At 39.0% G+C, this 18,849-nt stretch overlaps 2 pseudogenes; both read left to right on the top strand.

Annotated features, from left to right (window-relative positions):
• The window catches only part of LOC134730225 (endogenous retrovirus group K member 5 Gag polyprotein-like), a 30,595-nt pseudogene extending 15,745 nt beyond the window's left edge, over positions 1 to 14,850 (top strand).
• The window catches only part of LOC106633820 (putative zinc finger protein 876), a 126,504-nt pseudogene that overhangs the window by 97,626 nt on the left and 10,029 nt on the right, over positions 1 to 18,849 (top strand).

Raw genomic sequence — 18,849 nt, forward strand, 5'->3', positions numbered from 1 at the left:
ACCCTCTTTTGAGAAATGTCTATTCAAATTTTTGCCCATTTATAATCAGATTATTCAATTTTATCCTATAGAGCTATTTGTGCACTTTACGTATTCTCATTATTTTGTTTCTGATGGGCAGTTTACACATATTTTCTCTCGTTTTATGTGCTCTCTCTTAACTTTGTTAATTGTTTCATTTGCTGTTTAGAAGCTCTTTAACTTGATGTGATTCCATTTCATTTTTGCTTTGGTTGCCTGTACTTGTGGGGTATTATTCAAGACATCTTTCCCCAGTTTCCTGGGCTTCACCTGTAGAGCTTCACCAATGTTTTCTTGTAGGAGTTTCATAGCTTGAGGTCTTAGATTTGTCTCTAATCCATTTTGATTTAATTTTTTTATATGGCAAGAGATGGGGTCTAGTTTCATTCTTCTGAATATGGATATTCAGTTTTTGTAGCACAATTTATTGAAGACTCCTTTTCCCAGTACATATTCTTGACACCTTTGTCAAAAATAAGTTGGTTGTAGATACATGGATATGTCTCTGCATTCTCTCTTCTGTTTCACTGATCAGTTTCATGCTGTTTTAATTACTGTAGCTCCTGTAGTATCATTTAAAGTCAAATACTGTGATTCCTCCAGTTTCTTTTTACAATGGCTTTGGGTAGTATTCTGATTCTTTTGTGGTTCTGTCTACATTGTAGGATTGTTTTTTCTATTTCTGTGAAGAATGTCACTGATGTTTTTCTAGAGATTGTATTAAATCCGTAGATTGCTTTGGGTAGTATGGACATTTTAAAAATGTTGATTCTTCCTATTCATGAGCATAACATATTATTCAGTTTTTTGTCTTTTTAAATTTCTTGCATCAGTGTTTTATAGTACTAATTGTAGAGATTTTTCACTTCTTTGCTTAATTCCTACATATTTAATTTTAATTTGTGGCTATTGTAAGTGGGATTATTCTCTTGATTTGCTTTTACATTGTTCACTGTTAGCATACAGACACACTTTTTTTTTTAGACGGAGTCTTGCTCTGTCGCCCAGGCTGGAGTGCATTGGTACAATCTCTGCTCACTGCAACTTCTGCCTCCTGGGTTCAAGCAATTCTTCTGCCTCAGCCTCCCACATAGCTGGGACTACAGGCATGAGCCACCACACCTGGCTAATTTTTGTAGTTTTTTTTTTAGCAGAGACGGGGTTTCACCATGTTGGCCAGGCTGGTCTCAAACTCCTGACCTCAGATGATCCACCTGCCTCAGCCTCCCAAAGTGCTGGGATTACAGGCGTGAGCCACCGCGTCTGACTGAGTTTTAATCTTATATCTTGACTAACCAATTCTAGTAGTGTTTTAGTGAATTATGTTTTTCCAAATACAAGACCACATCATCTGCAAACAAAGATAATTTGACTTCTTCCTTTCCAATTTGGATGCCTTTTTTTTTCTCTTTCTCATTGCTCTAGCTAACACTTCTAGTACTATGTTGAATAACAGTGGTGAAAGTGTGTATCCTTTGTGCCTCTTCTTTTATCTTCTTCAGATGCAGACATCTTATGAGAATGTTTTTGGGTTTAGGTTCCCAACTTTACAAGGTAATTTGTCCTTAGCCATCCTGTTGTCTTTTCCTGGTCCTAGGCTTCAGAACTGTCTGGGGAAGATCCCAGATGCCCACGGTAGCCGTGTCTCTTGGAGTGGTTAGGGCATAACAGTTACTGCAGCATCTCATCATAGTGGACGGCCTGAGGTGTGGGGTGGACCCTCTTGGAAGCAGCTGGGTGCCCTGGTACTCAGAGCACTCTTGTGGTTTACACTTCATTCAAAAAGCCACATCCTTGCGGCATTAAGATTTTCTTTTTTTTTTTTTTTTTTTTTTTGAGACAGAGTCTTGCTCTGTTGCCCAGGCTGGAGTGCAGTGGGACAATTTCGGCTCACTGCAACGTCCACCTCCTGGGTTCAAACGATTGCCCTGCCTCAGCCTCCCAAGTAGCTGGGACTACAGGCATGCGCCACCATGCCCGGCTAATTTTTTGTATTTTAGTAGAGACAGGGTTTCACCATGTTGGCCAGGATGGTCTCGATCTCCTGACCTCATGATCCACCCACCTCGGCCTCCCAAAGTGCTGGGATTACAGGCGTGAGCCACCGTGCCTGTCCAAGATTTTCTTTCTCCCAATCCAGTTTCCATTTTTTGGAGACACATTGCTCTTCAGCCAATGGAAGTCTGATATTGAGGGGAAAGGCAGAAATAATTTCTATCATCTGGATTTTTTCAGAATTGTGAAGGGATAAAAAGATAGTATCCCCGAAGACAATGAAAGTCCATTCTAGCAAGATGGTGCATGGATGACCTGCAAAAATAAATAAATAAATAAATAATAGGCACTCCAGGCACACAGAGGCACAAAGTGCAGAGGCTCTTGGTCATTGAGTATTTCGAAGAGAAAGATGAAGGTAGGAGGACGTACATCATAAGACATTCAGCCCGATTTGACACTTGAGTCAGACATATCATTATTCCAGCCAGTACTGCCACTCCTTGGGTTTGTCATCTTGAAAAAATGTTTACTTATTTCCACTTCCACTTTTAGTAACTGTACAATGCATTTTATTAGTAGTGCTTGAAAAATAGGAATGTGAATTTTAAAAATGTCTAGTGACATATTTTATTTCTTAAAAATTCTTTCATTTTTCCCTTGAGAGTGTGTAATAAGTTTTTGGGATCTGTACATTTTGGGAATGGTTTCATACAGAACCTCAGGGCTTAGTTACGGGAATATTACTGGATAAACAAAAGTAGGAAACATTTCTCTTCCTTTATGGCTGTGGAGAAGTGAATACATTTTTAGAAGAAATTTTGGTAGATAAATTGGTGATTTACAGAGATGTGCCAAAATATCAGTTTTTCTGCATGGTAGAGAATTTGTGATAATGAATAAGTCTGCTCTGTATCTTGTTATCTGAATTTAGTGTTAAATTTTATGGAATAGGACTTGACATTTCTTAATGTTCATGTATGATTACCTATTTGTTATTATGGAAATAATACCTAAATGACATATTTATTGTCTGAAATAGATATTTTGGCTTTTCTTGTTGAAGTATAAGATGTAAGTGCCTTACAATCTCCTTTCCTCCTATAAACATAAGCAATGAGTTGGAGGAATTTTGCTGGATTCTTTAAACACTGAGTTCTTTTATATAAAACTAAGTGAATAATCTTGACTGGGAATCAGAGACCTAAGCCTGTTGACTGCAAGGTATGGCCAATCTTGACCGTACCAAAGGAGGTCATCAATAGCCCAGTAGTTTCTTCCTGGGAACCTTTTCTGCAGGTGTCCCAGCCTGGCTCAAATTAGACATGAAAGGGGTCTTTATACTGAGAAGCTACAGAGCCCTGGAAAGCTGAGGATCCACAGGCAGATGCAGAGAGAGTTGGGAAGGGAGGAGGGTTGGATGTCCTCTGAGAGGGTGTAATTGTTATTGTCATCGGGCTGTTTCTAGATATCATCAAATAAATTCTGATGTAGGTAAGAAGTGACTTTATTTTAAGGAGTATTGCAATGGAAAAAGCACCAAGCATAAGATCTGCAAGCACCTCCAAAATGAGGCAGATAAAGGCTATTTTTCATATGGAGGAGCAAACAAGATTAGAAAGAAGATGGGAGAGGGCAGAATGGAGAACAGCAAAATCAGATTCAAGATTAGAGAATGTTTCACCCTGAAGTCAGCCTGTTCTTGGGAGAGGTATCAAGAGGGTTGTATGCTGGCTCAGACTGAAGGTGGAGCATAGTCCAGTGGCCTGGGGGAAGGAGAAAAAATTGAGCAGTTTGGTTAACAAGTATTCTGTTTGAACACTGAAGACAAAAATATTTAATTGTTTATGAGGGAAAAATGAGAATGTAGAATCTGTGAATTTGTGATATGTAAAGAGGGAGCATCATAAAAGTCATAATGAAGAGGGCATTTCTTTGCAGTAAGCTTTTCTTGCAGAACACAAAGGATTTGACAGATGTTAGTCTAACTACCATGATTCACTGCCCGCCTCATGATTTCCCTGCTTTCCTTTGTCCTATACGTTTTTTCCTTTTGGCTTTTACAGGGTTGTACCCAATATAATGACCTGGTAAACATAGGTAAAGTGTTTTTGCCAAATTCTGTGAGTAGTTTTTTTCAAATCCTTTAACTTGAGGGAGGGAGTTATGGAAGCCCATGATTTATAGACAGTTGCTCTGAAGTATAGGTGGGCTCCCCTGGGGCTTGTGACTGGCAGGTGGAGTGGAAGCAGTGTTGTGGGACTAAGCCCTGAGCCAGTGGGGTCTATGCTGACCCTGGTGTTGTCAGAATTGAGTTGTTGGACACCCAGTTGGTGTTGGAGGATTGGTTGGTGTTCAGCAAACTCCATATATTTGGTGTTAGAATAAAGATATCAGGCCACGTGTGATAGCTCACGTGTCTAATCCTAGCACTTTGGGAGGCCACAGAGGGCAGATTGCTTGAGCTCAGGAGTTCAATGCCAGCCTGGGCAACATGGTGAAATCCCATCTCTACCAAAAATCCAAAAACGTTAGCTGGGCACGGTGACACATACCTGTATTCCCAGTTCCCTGGGGGTGTGCTGAGGCAGGAGGATCGCTTGAACCCTGGGTGCTTGATGCTGCCATGAGCCAAGATCATACCACTGCACTCCAGCCTTTGTGACAAAGTAAGACCCTTTCTCAAAAAAATTAAGATATCATAGCAGTCTTGGTTGGAGGGAGACACTGGGTCTGTTGTAGAATGGAGAGGCTTTTTTGTTTTGTTGTTGTTGTTGTTGTTTGCACACAAGTTGTCACACAGTGAATTCTCCTGTGATTCTAGGTCTCCTCCAGGGGTTGCAGGGGACTGAGGACTTAAAAGGAAGGAGTTCTGAGGGCAGACTCTTCTCTCCCCCTGCTGCTACAATGTGATTTCTGCACATTCACACACATACATGCTAAGCAATGGTATGGCCATGCTTCTTTCATGACAAATCTTCACTCAGGAATTGTGCTGAGAAAACCTCTGTTTCTAGAGTTTTCCACTAATAGGCCACATAAGTATCCAGAAGATTCATGGCTTCTTTCTACCTCCCAGATCTTGAATCTGCACCAGTAACCTCTTTCCTGCAGTAGCCTAGGCTTCTGGATCACCTGACCATCTTATCTCCCTGCACGCACACATTTATAAGTCAGAGCTGTCCTGCCTGGGCCAGTATCTGTAGCACTAATGGTGTTCTTTCACCAACTGTGCACCAACCCTCACCCATGGGTTCTTGATAGCACCTTTTCTATTCTGCATTTTTTCCCCCACAAACCCTCTTTCCTGTGAAGACAGTATGCCCACGGTTACCCTGCAGGCGCCTAAATTCAGGCCATGCTGGAAATCAGATGTCCATGAGTTCGAAGCAGAGTTTTCAGATGTGGTTATTGTAAATATAAGTGCAAAATAGAAATGAGACTTAGTCCTCCAACTGGAAAATAAAGGAAGAGCATTTACTCTCCTCCCTTTTCTAAAAACCTTTGATTTAGAAACTTTTTATATGTAGATTACTTCTCTGCCATTTATCTTTTTTGTTGTCTTTTAAGTATCTAATTTATCTCTATTGGAGGTCTGATTTTTATTATTTTATTATGCTAACATTGGGATTAGTTATTTTTCAAGTGTTTTGAGGATTAAAGTTTCATTATTTGAGATCTTTTTTCTTAATATAAAAATATATTACTATAAAATTCTTAGAACATCTTTTGTTACATTTCAGTTTTGATATGTTCTGTTTCTATTTTCAGTTTTCTCAAGATACTTTGTGATTTTTCTTTCTTTTTCTTCTTTACCCAGTGGTTGTTCAGAAGCATGTTGTTTAATATACACATATTTGTAAGTTTTTTACTTTTCCTTATATTGATTTCTAGTTTTATAAAATTGTGATTTTAAAAACATGATATGATTTCAATCTTTTTAAAAATGAAAAGACTTGTTTGTTTTTGTTGTGGGCCAGATTTATGATGTGTCCTGGAGAATGTTCCATGTGTGTTTGAGAAGAATATAAATTATATTGTTGGATGAAATGTTCTATACACCTCTGTTAGGTGCAGTTTTATAGTGCAATGCAAGTACATTGTTTTTTCACTAGCTTTCTGTCTGACTCATGTATTAAGTAGGGCAGTAAAGTCCCCTATTATATCTGTCTGTTTCTTTCTCCAGTTTTGTTAATATGTGTTTATATATTTATGTGCTCCAATGTTTGGTACATATATATATTTAATTATGTTTTGATAAATTAGGCTCATCACAATATAATAAAATTCTTTTTTTCTGACAGATTTTTTTCTAGAAGTCTATTTAGTGTGATGTAATTATAGCCACTCCTACACTCTTTTAGTTATTATTGGCATAGAATATTCTTTTTCATCCTTGTACCATTAACCTATGTACGTCCTTAAACCTAAAATAAGTCTCTTGTGCACAGCATATTGTTGACTTTTTAAATCTATTCAGACATTTTGTGAATGTTTTCTTTTTTTTTTTTTTTTTTTTTGCTTCAATAACAGAATATCCCAGAGTTGGTAATTCATAAAGAATAGAATTTACTTAGCTCAGACTCCTGGATGCCAAGAAGTCCAAGAGCATGTCATTCCCATCTGATGAGAATCACATTTCCACATCACAACATGACCAAAGGCTTGAGGATGACAGAAGGTGTACACCAGTGCTCACTTTTATAATAGACCCACTCTCATGATGACTAATACACTGTGGAAATACTGATACTAATCCTTTCATGAGAGTAGAGTGCTCATGACCTAATAACTTCTTAAGGGCCTCATTTCTTAATTTTCTCACAATGTCAGTTAAATTTTAACATGAATTTTGGAGGGGACGCTCAAACTATAGCAATGTGTTTTTATTGGATAACTAAATCTTTATATATTTAAATGAATTACTGATTGATAAGAACTTACTGCCATTTTCTTACTGTTTTCTGACCATTTAGTAGTTTGTTTTTTCATTGTTTCATGCTGTCTTCCCCTGTATTTTCTTGAATTTTTGTTGTTTTTGTTGTTATATGCATTCTTTTTCTTTTGTGTGTAACCACTACAGTTTTTTTTGTAATTTCCAGGAAACTTATGTAAAACATCTCATAGTTATAAAATCTAATTTCAGATAAGAATTTAGCTTTTGGTTTGTATAGATAGGGTCTTGCTTTGTTACCCAGTGTAGTGCAGTGGTACATTCATAGCTCAGTGCAGACTTGACCTCCCCAGGCTCAAGCAATCCTCAGCCTCCCAAGTAGCTGGGACTACAAGCACATGCCACCATGTCTGGCTAATTTTTATAGTATTTTTTGTAGAGACAGGGTTTTGCCAAGTTGCTCAGGCTGGTGTTGAACTCCCGGGCTCAAGCAGTCCACCTGCCTTGGACTCCCAAAGTGCTAGGATTACAGGCATGAGCCATCAGGCCCAGCTGCTTCTTTTTTTAAAAGACTAAATAGCTTTCTGAGATCTTTATTTAATTTTATTTATGTACTTATTTAAGAGACAGGGTCCTGCTATATTGACCAGACTAGTTTTGAACTCCTGGCCTCAAGCAAAAGTTAGCTTCTATGTATAGAAAAATTAAACAATTTTACTCCCTTCAACATAGTATTTATGTCACACTCTACATCTTTTTATATCGTATACCCTTTAACAAATTATTGAAGCTATATGTAGTCTTAATAATTTTTTCTTGTAGCTTTTATACCAGAGTTAAATGTGATTAATTCATTCACCATAATTAGTTTTATAGCCTTCTAAATTCGACTATGTATATATGATTTTCAGTAAGATTTATAATTTTGTTGTAAGTTTGGATTCCATTACAACTTAAATTCTCATTAGCATTTGTTGTAAGTCAGGTCTAGTGATTAAAACTTTCAACTTTTTTTTAATCTGAGAAGATTTTGATACTTCATTTCTAAAGAACAGCTCTGTCAGGTATCGTCTTCTTAGTTGTCAAGGTTTTTTCTTTTTCTTCCTTCATTTGCATTTTAAATATATGGTTTCACTCCTGTGTGGCTTGCATGGTTTTTGCTGGGCAATCTGCTGATAACCTTATAGGAGTTCCCTTGAATGTGAAGAATCTCTTTTCTCTTGCTTTTTTTTTTTTTTTTTTTTTTTACTTTTTACTCTTTATTTTAGGTTTTGCAGGTAAACCCCAGGTAAAGGGTTTTCTTTTTTAATTTTAATTTTTGTGAGTATGTAGGACATGTATATATTTGTGTGGCACATGAGATGTCTTGATCCAGGCATGTAATGTGTAACAATCACATAATCAAAAATGGGGTATCCATCCCCTCAAGCATTTATAATTTGGGTTATAAACAATCCAATTATGCTCTTTTAGTTATTTTAAAATGTGCAACTAAATTATTATACTCATACTGGGTATTACTCATTCTTTCTAACTATTTTTTTTCTTTTTTTTTTTTCTTTGTCTTTGAATTTTGGCAGTTTAATTATAATGTGTTCTGGACAATTTCTGTTAGATTCTTCTTGCTATAGACATTTTGAGCTTTTAAATTTAATGTCTATATTCCTTCCAAGATTGGGAAGAATTTAAGACATTATATCTTTAAACAATTTAAAAATTTTTTTCTTTCTCACGAACCTCCTAAAATGTGTACATTCTTACCATTGATTATGAAATATGGGGGACAAATGCTTTATTCACTCGCATTCTTTTTTTAAATTCTAACTAGGAACTTTCAAATAACTTTTACGTTTGCTGATTTTTTTTTTCCTGTATAACGGAGTCTCCTGTTAAAGCTTTCTCTTAAATATTTTAGATCTCCTACTGTGTACTTCAGCTCCAGCATATCTAACTGGTTCTGTTTTAATGGTATCTCTTTCTTTATTATAATTGTGATTCTGTTCATACGTTGTTGCAAAAAAAATTTAGTAATGTGTGGTTTTTTTGCATCTCATTGAGATTCTTTAAGATAATTATTTTGAATTCTTAGCCATTTTTCAGATCTGTGTTTTACTGTAAGTGGTTACTAGAGCATTTTTAGTTTCTTTTGGTGGTATTACATTTGCCTGATCCTTCATGGTCTGTGATGCCTTGTTTTTATGTCCTTGCATCTGAAGGAGTAAATATCTCTTGCAGTCATTATAGGATTAGTTTGGGGTGGTAAATATTTTCTCCTATTGGATCTCTGTGCTGATGAGATTTCCAGTGAGTTTGCAGTAAGGTGCATTGGATCTGGATCACAGTGAAGTTCATGCTTGGCAGACCTGTTATTAGGGCATCAGACTGTTGTGGATTCTGTCTATTTTCTGGGAAGACTGAACTTTCTTCAGGATCTTGATCAGTAAGACTGGTGCTGAGAAAAAAAGTCTCCAGTTATATATGCAGATGACAGAGCTGATACAATCCATGTGAGCAGGTATGGCTTCTGCTGTGTGGCTCTTGCTGGGTTTTTAGAAATCTTCTAACCCAGTCATTGGACAGATTCCTAGATGAGAAGTACTGACCCTTGGTCACAGCTGAGAGGGCGTGGAGCTGATTCCTAGGGCTGCTTCAGGATACACAGCTGAGACCAAAGTCTTCAGGTTTGTTTCTGGGTTCACGGCATTTCTCCCTCCAGATTCCTGGGTGGGCAGGACTGCTCCCAGACTTTAGTTGACAGGGACTGGAGGTAGGTTTTGGGACTGGAGGTAGGTTTTGGGACTGGAGCTGGGTTTTAGGACTGCTTCAAGATTCACAGTGGGAATAAAGTCAGCCAGCATGCCTACAGGGGCACATATAGTGTGTTTTTTGGCAGGTCCCAGGTTAGGAAAAACTGCTTCTGGACTTTGGTTTCATGGACTGGGAGCCAGATGATAGTGCCACATCAAGATCCACCATTAAATAAATATCGGCAAGCCTACATCCAGGGGCACAGATGGATGTTTCTGTCGGTTCCTGCATGTGCAGGATTTCTTCCACATCATGATAGATGTGTGCAAGGGGCTAATTCGGAGACCACAGAGAGGAGCAACATCTAAAGTCCTTTCACCTGAGACACAGGACATTATGAATCCTCCTTGGTGTCTTGGCAGATGGTGCTAGTGGCATAAACAAAACCAAATGGCCTACAGCTATACTTACAATGAGAATTAATCATATTTTATTTTGTAGCTGGGAGTATGATGGGCAAGCATGCCACTCAAGCAAGGGCATGCCCTCTCAATACAGCCCTCCTGTCTTGGGTTTACACCTTTTGACATGGATTCCAAAGTTCCTTTAAAGGTTCATTTGCCAGGGCATAACTGCTGCATTTTTTTATAACCATAGAAGATTTAGGTAGAGAACCTCCTATTCTGCCATCTTGCTATGTCACTCCCCTTGTATGTTTTACTTTGATTGTTCTGTGTCAAATATTTTTTATTTCAAATTCAAAATGTCTGAAAATGCTTAAATTTTCAAATTGTGGAATAAGTAAATGTATTGACATGCCTCATTCTCATCAGAGCATTTTATTAATTATTGAGATTATTTTCTTTTATTGCTGTACCTTGAATGCCAAAGATTCAAAATGCCAGCTCTTCATAAGTACATAGTCACAGTTGAAAACTGTAAAGGATTGTTTTTATGATACATCTATATGATATTCAATATTTTAAAGGTCAGAATTTTTTATTCTTGTTTTCAACCCCATTTTAGTGGTTTGTTTTTAATCTTTATACTTGTATGGTAACTTTAAACCCTGTACCTTGGCCAGGGGCAGTGTCTCATGCCTGTAATCCCCGCACTTTGGGAACTCAAGGCGGGCGGATCATAAGGCCAGGAGTTCAAGACCAGCCTGACCAATGTGGAGAAACCCCGTCTCTACTAAAAACACAAAATTAGCCAGGCGTAGTGACGCATGCCTGTAATCCCAGCTACTTGGGAGGCTGAGGCAGGAGAATCACTTGAACCCGGGAGGCGGAGGTTTCAGTGAGCCAAGATTGCAACATCGCACACCAGCCTGGGCAACAAGTGTGAAACAATGTCTCAAAACAACAACAACAACAACAACAACCTCTCTTTTATGACCATGTGGTGTTTAATTCAAATAAATATCATTGGGTTTCACTTCGAGCAAATTAAAAAACGTATATATAAATCAGACATTTCTCTTGCCAAGAAAGTTATCTATGTGGTATTTGCCTGTATAAATATTGCCCCTACATTGTTTATAAATTATTTATCAGCCAGGCACAGTGGCTCACGCCTGTAATCCCAGCACTTTCGGAGGCCGAGGCGGGCGGATCACAAGGTCAGGAGATCGAGACCATCCTGGCTAACATTGGGAAACCCTATTTCTACTAAAAATACAAAAACAAAATTGGCCAGGCGTGGTGGTGGTTGCCTGTAGTCCCAGCTACTCAGGAGGCTGAGGCGGGAGAATGGCGTGAACCCGGGAGGTGGAGCTTGCAGTGAGCCGAGATCGCACCACTGCACTCCAGCCTGGGTGACAGAGCAAGACTCCATCTCAAAAAAATAAATAAATAAATAAAGTATTTATTTACTTGGGTGTTCATCATTGTTTTCTTGTGTGGGTGAGTAGTCAAAGAAACAGTGTAAAATTACCATCTATTATTTTATTATGTTATTCTGTGAGAGAAACACTTTTCTTACTTGAAGGTGATTTTTAAAGACTGTAACCTTTTTAGGTAGATCTAAATATTTAATTGTGATGAAAAACATGAAAATGCCAGGGAAAAGAAAGAGAGATCAGACTGTTACTGTGTCTATGTAGAAAAGGAAAACATAAGAAACTCCATTTTGATCTGTCTTTTGAACAATTGTTTTGCCTTGAGATGCTGTTAATCTGTAACTTTAGCCCCAACCCTGTGCTCACAGAAACATGTGCTGTATGGAATCAAGGTTTAAGGGATCTAGGGCTGTGAAGCCCGTGCCTTGTTAACAATATGTTTACAGGCAGTATGCTTGGTAAAAGTCATCACCATTCATTCTCCATTCTCAATTAACCAGGGGCACAATGCACTGCGGTAAGCCGCAAGGACATCTGCCCAAGAAAGCCTGGGTATTGTTCAAGGTTTCCCCCAACTGAGACAGCCTGAGATATGGCCTCGTGGGAAGGGAAAGACCTGACCATCCCCCAGCCTGACACCCATAAAGGGTCTGTGCTGAGGACGATTAGTAAAAGAGGAAGGCCTCTTGCAGTTGAGATAAGAGGAAGGCCTCTGTCTCCTGCATGCCCCTGGGAACGCAATGTCTCAGTGTAAAACCCGATCATACATTTATTCTATTCTGAGATAGGAGAAAACCGCCCTGTGGCTGGAGGCAAGACATGCTGGTGGCAATGCTGCTCTGTTACTCTTTGCTACACTGAGATGTTTGGGTGGAGAGAAACATAAATCTGGCCTACGTGCACATCCAGGCATAGTACCTTCCCTTGAACTTATTTGTGACACAGATCCCTTTGCTCACATGTTTTCTTGCTGACCTTCTCCCCACTGCCACCCTGTTTTCCTGCCACATTCTCCTTGCTGAGATAGTGAAAATAGTAATTAATAAACAAACACTGAGGAAACTCGGAGACTGGTGCCGGTGCAGGTCCTCCGTATGTTGAGCACCGGTCTCCTGGGCCCACTGTTCTTTCTCTATACTTTGTGTCTGTGTCTTATTTCTTTTCTCAGTCTCTCATACCACCTGATGAGAAATACCCACAGGTGTGGAGGGGCAGGCCACGCCTTATCTGCCACCCAACGTGGGTGCCTTTCTCTAGGGTGAAGGTACGCTAAGAACATGAGCAGTGAGGACAAGTCGACGAGAGATTCCTGAGTACATCCACGGTCAGCCTTGCGGTAAGCTTGTGCGCTCAAAGGAACCCAGGGTAACAATGGGACAAACTGAAAGTAAATATGCCTCTTATCTCAGCTTCAGCAACCCACGGCGGTGGCGCTTAATCCTACAGCACCACCTAGTGGACAATGTAGCACACTGTATGAAATCATTGATTAAGCCAGAAAACAGGGAGATCTTGAGGCATGGCAGGCAGTTCCCGGTAATTTTACAACCGGTACCAGCCGGGGAAGAGACAAGTAGGAGTGCCTACCCAAGCTGAGGCTAGATATGAATCTTTCACCTTGAAAATGTTAAAAGATATGAAGAAAGGAGTTATAAACAATATGGACCCAACTCCCCTTACATGAGAACATTATTAGATTCCATTGTTCATGGAAATAGACTTATTCCTTATGATTGGGAAATTTTGGCTAAATCTTCCCTTTCACCCTCTCAGATTTACAGTTTAAAACCTGGTGGATTGATGGAGTGGAGTACAAGAACAGGTACGAAAAAATCAGGCTACAAATCCCACTGTTAATATAGATGTAGACCAATTGTTAGGAACAGGTCCAAAGTGGAGCACCATTAACCAAAAATCAGTAATGCAGAATGAGGCTATTGAACAAGTAAGGGCTATTTGCCTCAGGGCCTGGGAAAAAATTCAGGACCCAGGAACAGCCTGCCCTTCTTTTAATTCAATTAGACAAGGCTCTAAAGAGCCATATCCTGACTTTGTGGCAAGATTGCAAGATGCTGCTCAAAAATCTATTACAGATGATAATGCCCAAAAAGTTACTGTAGAATTAATGGCCTATCGAATGCAAATCCAGAATGTCAGTTGGCCATAAAGCCATTAAAAGGAAAAGTTCCAGCAGGAATTGATGTAATTATAGAATATGTGAAGGCTTGTGATGGGATTGGAGGAGCTATGCATAAGGCAATGCTAATGGCTCGAGCAATGACGGGGGTCACTTTAGGAGGACAAGTTAGAACATTTGGGGGAAAATATTATAATTGTGTTCAAATTGGTCATCTAAAAAAGAACTGCCCAGTCCTAAATAAACAGAATATAATAAGCTATTACAGCAAAAAATAAAGAGCCACCTGGCCTGTGTCCAAGATGTGGAAAAGAAAAACATTGGGCTAATCAATGTCATTCTAAATTTGATAAAAATCGGCAACCATTGTCGGGAAATGGGAAGAGGGGCCAGTCTCAGGCCCCGCCACAAACTGGTGCATTCCCTATTCAGCTGTTTGTTCCTCAGGGTTTTCAGGGACAACCCCCACAGCAAATACCACCACTTCAGGGAGTCAACCGATTACAACAATACAACAGCTGTCCCCTGCCACAGCAGGCAGCACAGCAGATTTATGTGCTGCTCAAATGGTCTCTTTACTCCCTGGAGAGCCCCAACAAAAGATTCCTCCTACAGGGGTATATGGCCCACTGCCAGAAGGGACAGTAGGCCTTATTTTAGGGAGATCAAGTCTAAATTTGAAGGGAGTCCAAATTCATACTGGGGTAATTGATTCAGATTATAAAGGGGAAATTCAGTTAGTGATCAGCTCCACTGTTCCCTGGAGCGACAATCCAGGTGATAGAATTGCTCAAATACTGCTTTTGCCTTATATTCAAATTGGGGAAAAGAAAACAGAACAGGAGGGTTTGGAAGTACCAACCCTGCCGGAAAAGCTGCTTATTGGGATAATCGGGTCTCAGAGGATAGACCCGTGTGTACAGTCACTATTCAGGAAAAGCAGTTTTAAAGATTAGTGGATACCGGGGCTGATGTCTCTATCATTGCCTTAAATCGATGGCCAAAAAATTGGCCTAAACAAAAGCCTGTTACAGGATTTGTCGGTGTGGGCACCGCCTCAGAAGTGTATCAAAGTGCCATGATTTTACGTTGTCTAGGACCTGATAATCAAGAAAGTACAGTTCAACCCATGATCACTTCTATTCAAATCAACTTATGGGGCCGAGACTTGTTAGAACAGTGGCATGCAGAGATTACTATCCCAGCCTCCCTATACAGCCCCATGAGTCAAAAAAATCATGAGTAAAATGGGATATCTCCCTAAAAGGGGACTAGGGAAGAATGGAGGCAGCATTAAAGTCCCAACTGAGGTTGAGGGAAATCAAGAAAGAAAAGGAGTACGGTATCCTTTTTAGGAGTGGCCACTCTAGAGCCTCCAAAACCCATTCCATTGACTTGGAAAACAGAAAAACCTGTATGGGTAAATCATTGGCCTCTACCAAAACAAAAGCTGGAGGCTTTACACTTATTCGCAAAGGAACGATTAGAAAAGGGACATAGTGAGCCTTCATTTTCACCGTGGAATTCTCCTGTTTGTAATTCAGAAAAAATCCGGCAGATGGCGCATGCTGACTGACTTAAGAGCTATTAATGCTGTAATTCAACCCATGGGGGCTCTCCAACCCAGGTTGCCCTATCTGGCCAGGATCACCAAAGATTGGCCTTTAATTATAATTGATCGGAAGGATTGCTTTTTTACCATTTCTCTGGCAAAACAGGATTTTGAAAAATTTGCTTTTACTACACCAGCCATAAATAATAACCAGCCACCAGATTTCAGTGGAAAGTGTTGCCTCAGGGGATGCTTAATAGTCCAACTCAACTATTTGTCAGACTTTTGTAGCTGAAGTTCTTCAACAAGTTACAGACAAGTTTTCAGACTGTTATATCATCATGTTGATATTTTGTGTACTGCAGAAACAAGAGACAAATTAATTGACTGTTACACATTTCTGCAGAGGTTGCCAACCCAGGACTGACAAGAGCATCTGATAAGATTCAAACCTCTACTCCTTTCCATTACTTAGGGATGCATGTAGAGGAAAAGAAAATTAAACCACAAAAAACAGAAATAAGAAAAGACACATTAAAAACATTAAATGAGTTTCTTTTTCTTTTTCTTTTTCTTTTTTTTTTTGAGATGGAGTCTCGTTCTTGTCACCCAGGCTGGAGTGCAATGGCGGGATCTTGGCTCACTGTAAAAACATTAAATGACTTTCAAAAGTTGCTAGGAGATATTAATTAAATTTGGCCAACTCTAGGCGTCCCTACTTATGCCATGTCAAATTTGTTCTCTAAAGAGGGGATCCGAAATTGAATAGTAAAAGAACATTAACTCCAGAAGCAACTTAAAAAATTAAATTAGTTGAAGAAAAAATTCACTGAGCACAAGTTAAATAGAATAGGTCACTTGACCCCACTCCAACTTTTGATTTTTGCTACTGCACATTCTCCAACAGAGAATCTTGAACATCATTATTCAAAATACAGATCAAAATGGGGTTTCTTATGTCTTCCTTTTCTACATAGACACAGTAAACAGTCTGATCTCTCTCTTCCCTACATTAAACATTTTCAAGCATACAGTCTAGTGGTATTAAGTACGTTTACTTTTTTTTTTCTGCAATGGATCTCTAGATTAATTTTATCTTACAAAAGTAAAATTTAATACGTTATAAACAATAAACTGCCCTTTTTTTCTTTTTCTTCAGCTCCTGAAGAACACCGTTTTACTTACTGTTTCTATAATTTTGGCTGATTTCCATATTCTTATTAGTGTAATTATATAATGTCTGTTTCTTTTTGACTATTTTATATAATGTAATGTTCTCAGGCTTTGTTTTTGTAAGATGTGTCAGAATATCTTTCTGTTTTAAAATGAAATAATATTTCATTATATGTATATGTCACATTTTAAAAATCTAATACTGATCTCTAAAGGGCCATTTGTGTTGTTTCCAGGAATTGTCTTGTGTAAATAATAATGAAGAACATGCATGTGTAAATATCTGTTTAAAGTCCTGCTTTAAATATTCTTGGAATAGTTTGGATATAGTGATGTAGTACTATGGGTATGTCCATATTTTTCTTTCCTGAGCCTTTGATGTCACATCCAAAAAGCGACTGCTAAGACCAGTTGCATGAAGCCTTCACCATCTATGTTTTTATTACATTCCACATATGTGTAAGATCATGTGGTATTTGTCTCAGTGTATCTGGTTTAATTTCTGCAACATATGATCCAGCAGTTTGAATTCTTTCTTTCTTACATGGTCATCAATGTTTTATTGTCTTAGAATCAAAAAAACCATCTTAAATTACGATGTTTATTGCTTAAATATATGTCACCCTGTGGTACATTTTTTTCTATAATGGCTGTACTAACTTACAATCTTACCAGCCGCATATGTTAACTTTTCTGTACATTCTCACTAACAATTCTTTTTTGCCTTTCTAATTACAGTCATTCTAACTGCAGTGAAGTCATATCTTATTGTGGCTTTGATTTGCATACCTCTGATAATTAGTGATGTTGAGCATCTTTGCATGTTCTTCTTGGCCTTTTGTATTTCTTGTTTTGAAAAATGTCTCTTAGTCCAGGCAAGGTGGCTCATGCCTGTAATCCCAGCACTTTGGGAGGCAGAGGTAGGCGATCACCTGAGGTCAGGAGTTTGAGACCAGCCTGGCCAACATGGTGAAACCCTGTCTCTACTAGCTAGGCGTGGTGGCAGGCACCGGTAATCCCAGCTACTCAGGAGGCTGAGGCAGGAGAATCACTTGTACCCAGGACGCAGAGGTTGCAGTGAGCTATTGGGGGAACCAGCCCCCAATATTTCAATGTAAGTTCTTTTCTATTTTCCCTAGTTGTCGGCCGGCCTGAGAAATAAAGGGAAAGAGTATAAAAGGAGAAATTTTAAAGCTGGGTGTCCAGGGGAGACATCACATGTCGGCAGGTTCCGTGATGCCCCCCGAACCGCAAAACCAGCAAGTTTTTATTAGCAATTTTCAAAGGGGAGGGAGTGTATGAATAGGATGTGGGTCACAGAGATCACATGCTTCAAAGGCAATAAAATATCACAAGGCAAATGGGCAGGGCAAGGTCACAAGGTCAGGGCAAAACTAGAATTACTGATGAAGTTTCATGTCCCACTGGGCACACATTGTCATTGATAAACATCTTAACAGGAAACAGGGTTCAAGAGCAGAGAACCAGTCTGACTAGAATTTTCCAGGCTGGATTTTCCTAATCCTAGCAAGCCTCGGGGCACTGCAGGAGACCAGGTTGTGTTTCATCCCTATCTACAACTGCATAAGGCAGACACTCCCAGAGCAGCCATTTTAGGGGCCTCCCTCTGGGAATGCATTCTTTTCCCAGGGCTGTTAATTATTAATATTCCTTACTAGGGAAAGAGTTCAGCAATATTTCTTTTGCCCGTTTCTGGAAATAAGAGAAATATGACTCTGTCCTGCCTGGCTCCCAGGCAGTCAGACCTAATGGTTATCTCCCTTGTTCCCTGAAGATCGCTGTTATCCTGTTCTTTTTTCAAGGTGCCCAGATTTCATATTGTTTAAACACACATGCTTTACAAACAATTTGTGCAGTTAACGCAATCATCACAGGGTCCTGAGGTGACATTACATCCTCAGCTTATGAAGATGACGGGATTAAGAGATTAAAGGCAGGCATAGGAAATTACAGGAGTATTGATTGGGGAAGTGATAAATGTCCATGAAATCTTCACAATTTATGTTTAGAGACTGCAGTAAAGACGGGCATAAGAAATTATAAAAGTATTAATTTGGGGAAGTAATAAATGTCCATGAAATCTTCACAATTTATCTTCTTCTGCGGTGGCTTCAGCTGGTCCCTCCGTTCGGGGTGCCTGACTTCCTGCAACAGTGAACCTAGACAGTGCCGTTGCACTCCAGTCTGGGCAACAGGAGTGAAACTCTGTCTCAAAAAAAAAAAAGAAAGAAAGAAAAATGTCTGTTAAGGTCTCTTCCCTATTTTCAAATTATGTGTTATATTTGTTAAGTTTGTTATATATTCTGTAAGTTTACCTCTGTATATTTTGCAAATATTTTCTTTCATTCTATAGATTATCTCCTCGCTCTGTTAATTGTTTTCTTTGCTGTGCAAAACATTCTTAATTTATTGTAATCCCATTTGCGTATTTTTGTGTGTGTTTTGAGGTCTTAGTTAAAAATTCTTTT

The sequence above is a fragment of the Pan paniscus genome, chromosome 3 (assembly GCF_029289425.2).
Source record: "Pan paniscus chromosome 3, NHGRI_mPanPan1-v2.0_pri, whole genome shotgun sequence".
In the NCBI taxonomy this organism is placed as follows: domain Eukaryota; kingdom Metazoa; phylum Chordata; class Mammalia; order Primates; family Hominidae; genus Pan; species Pan paniscus.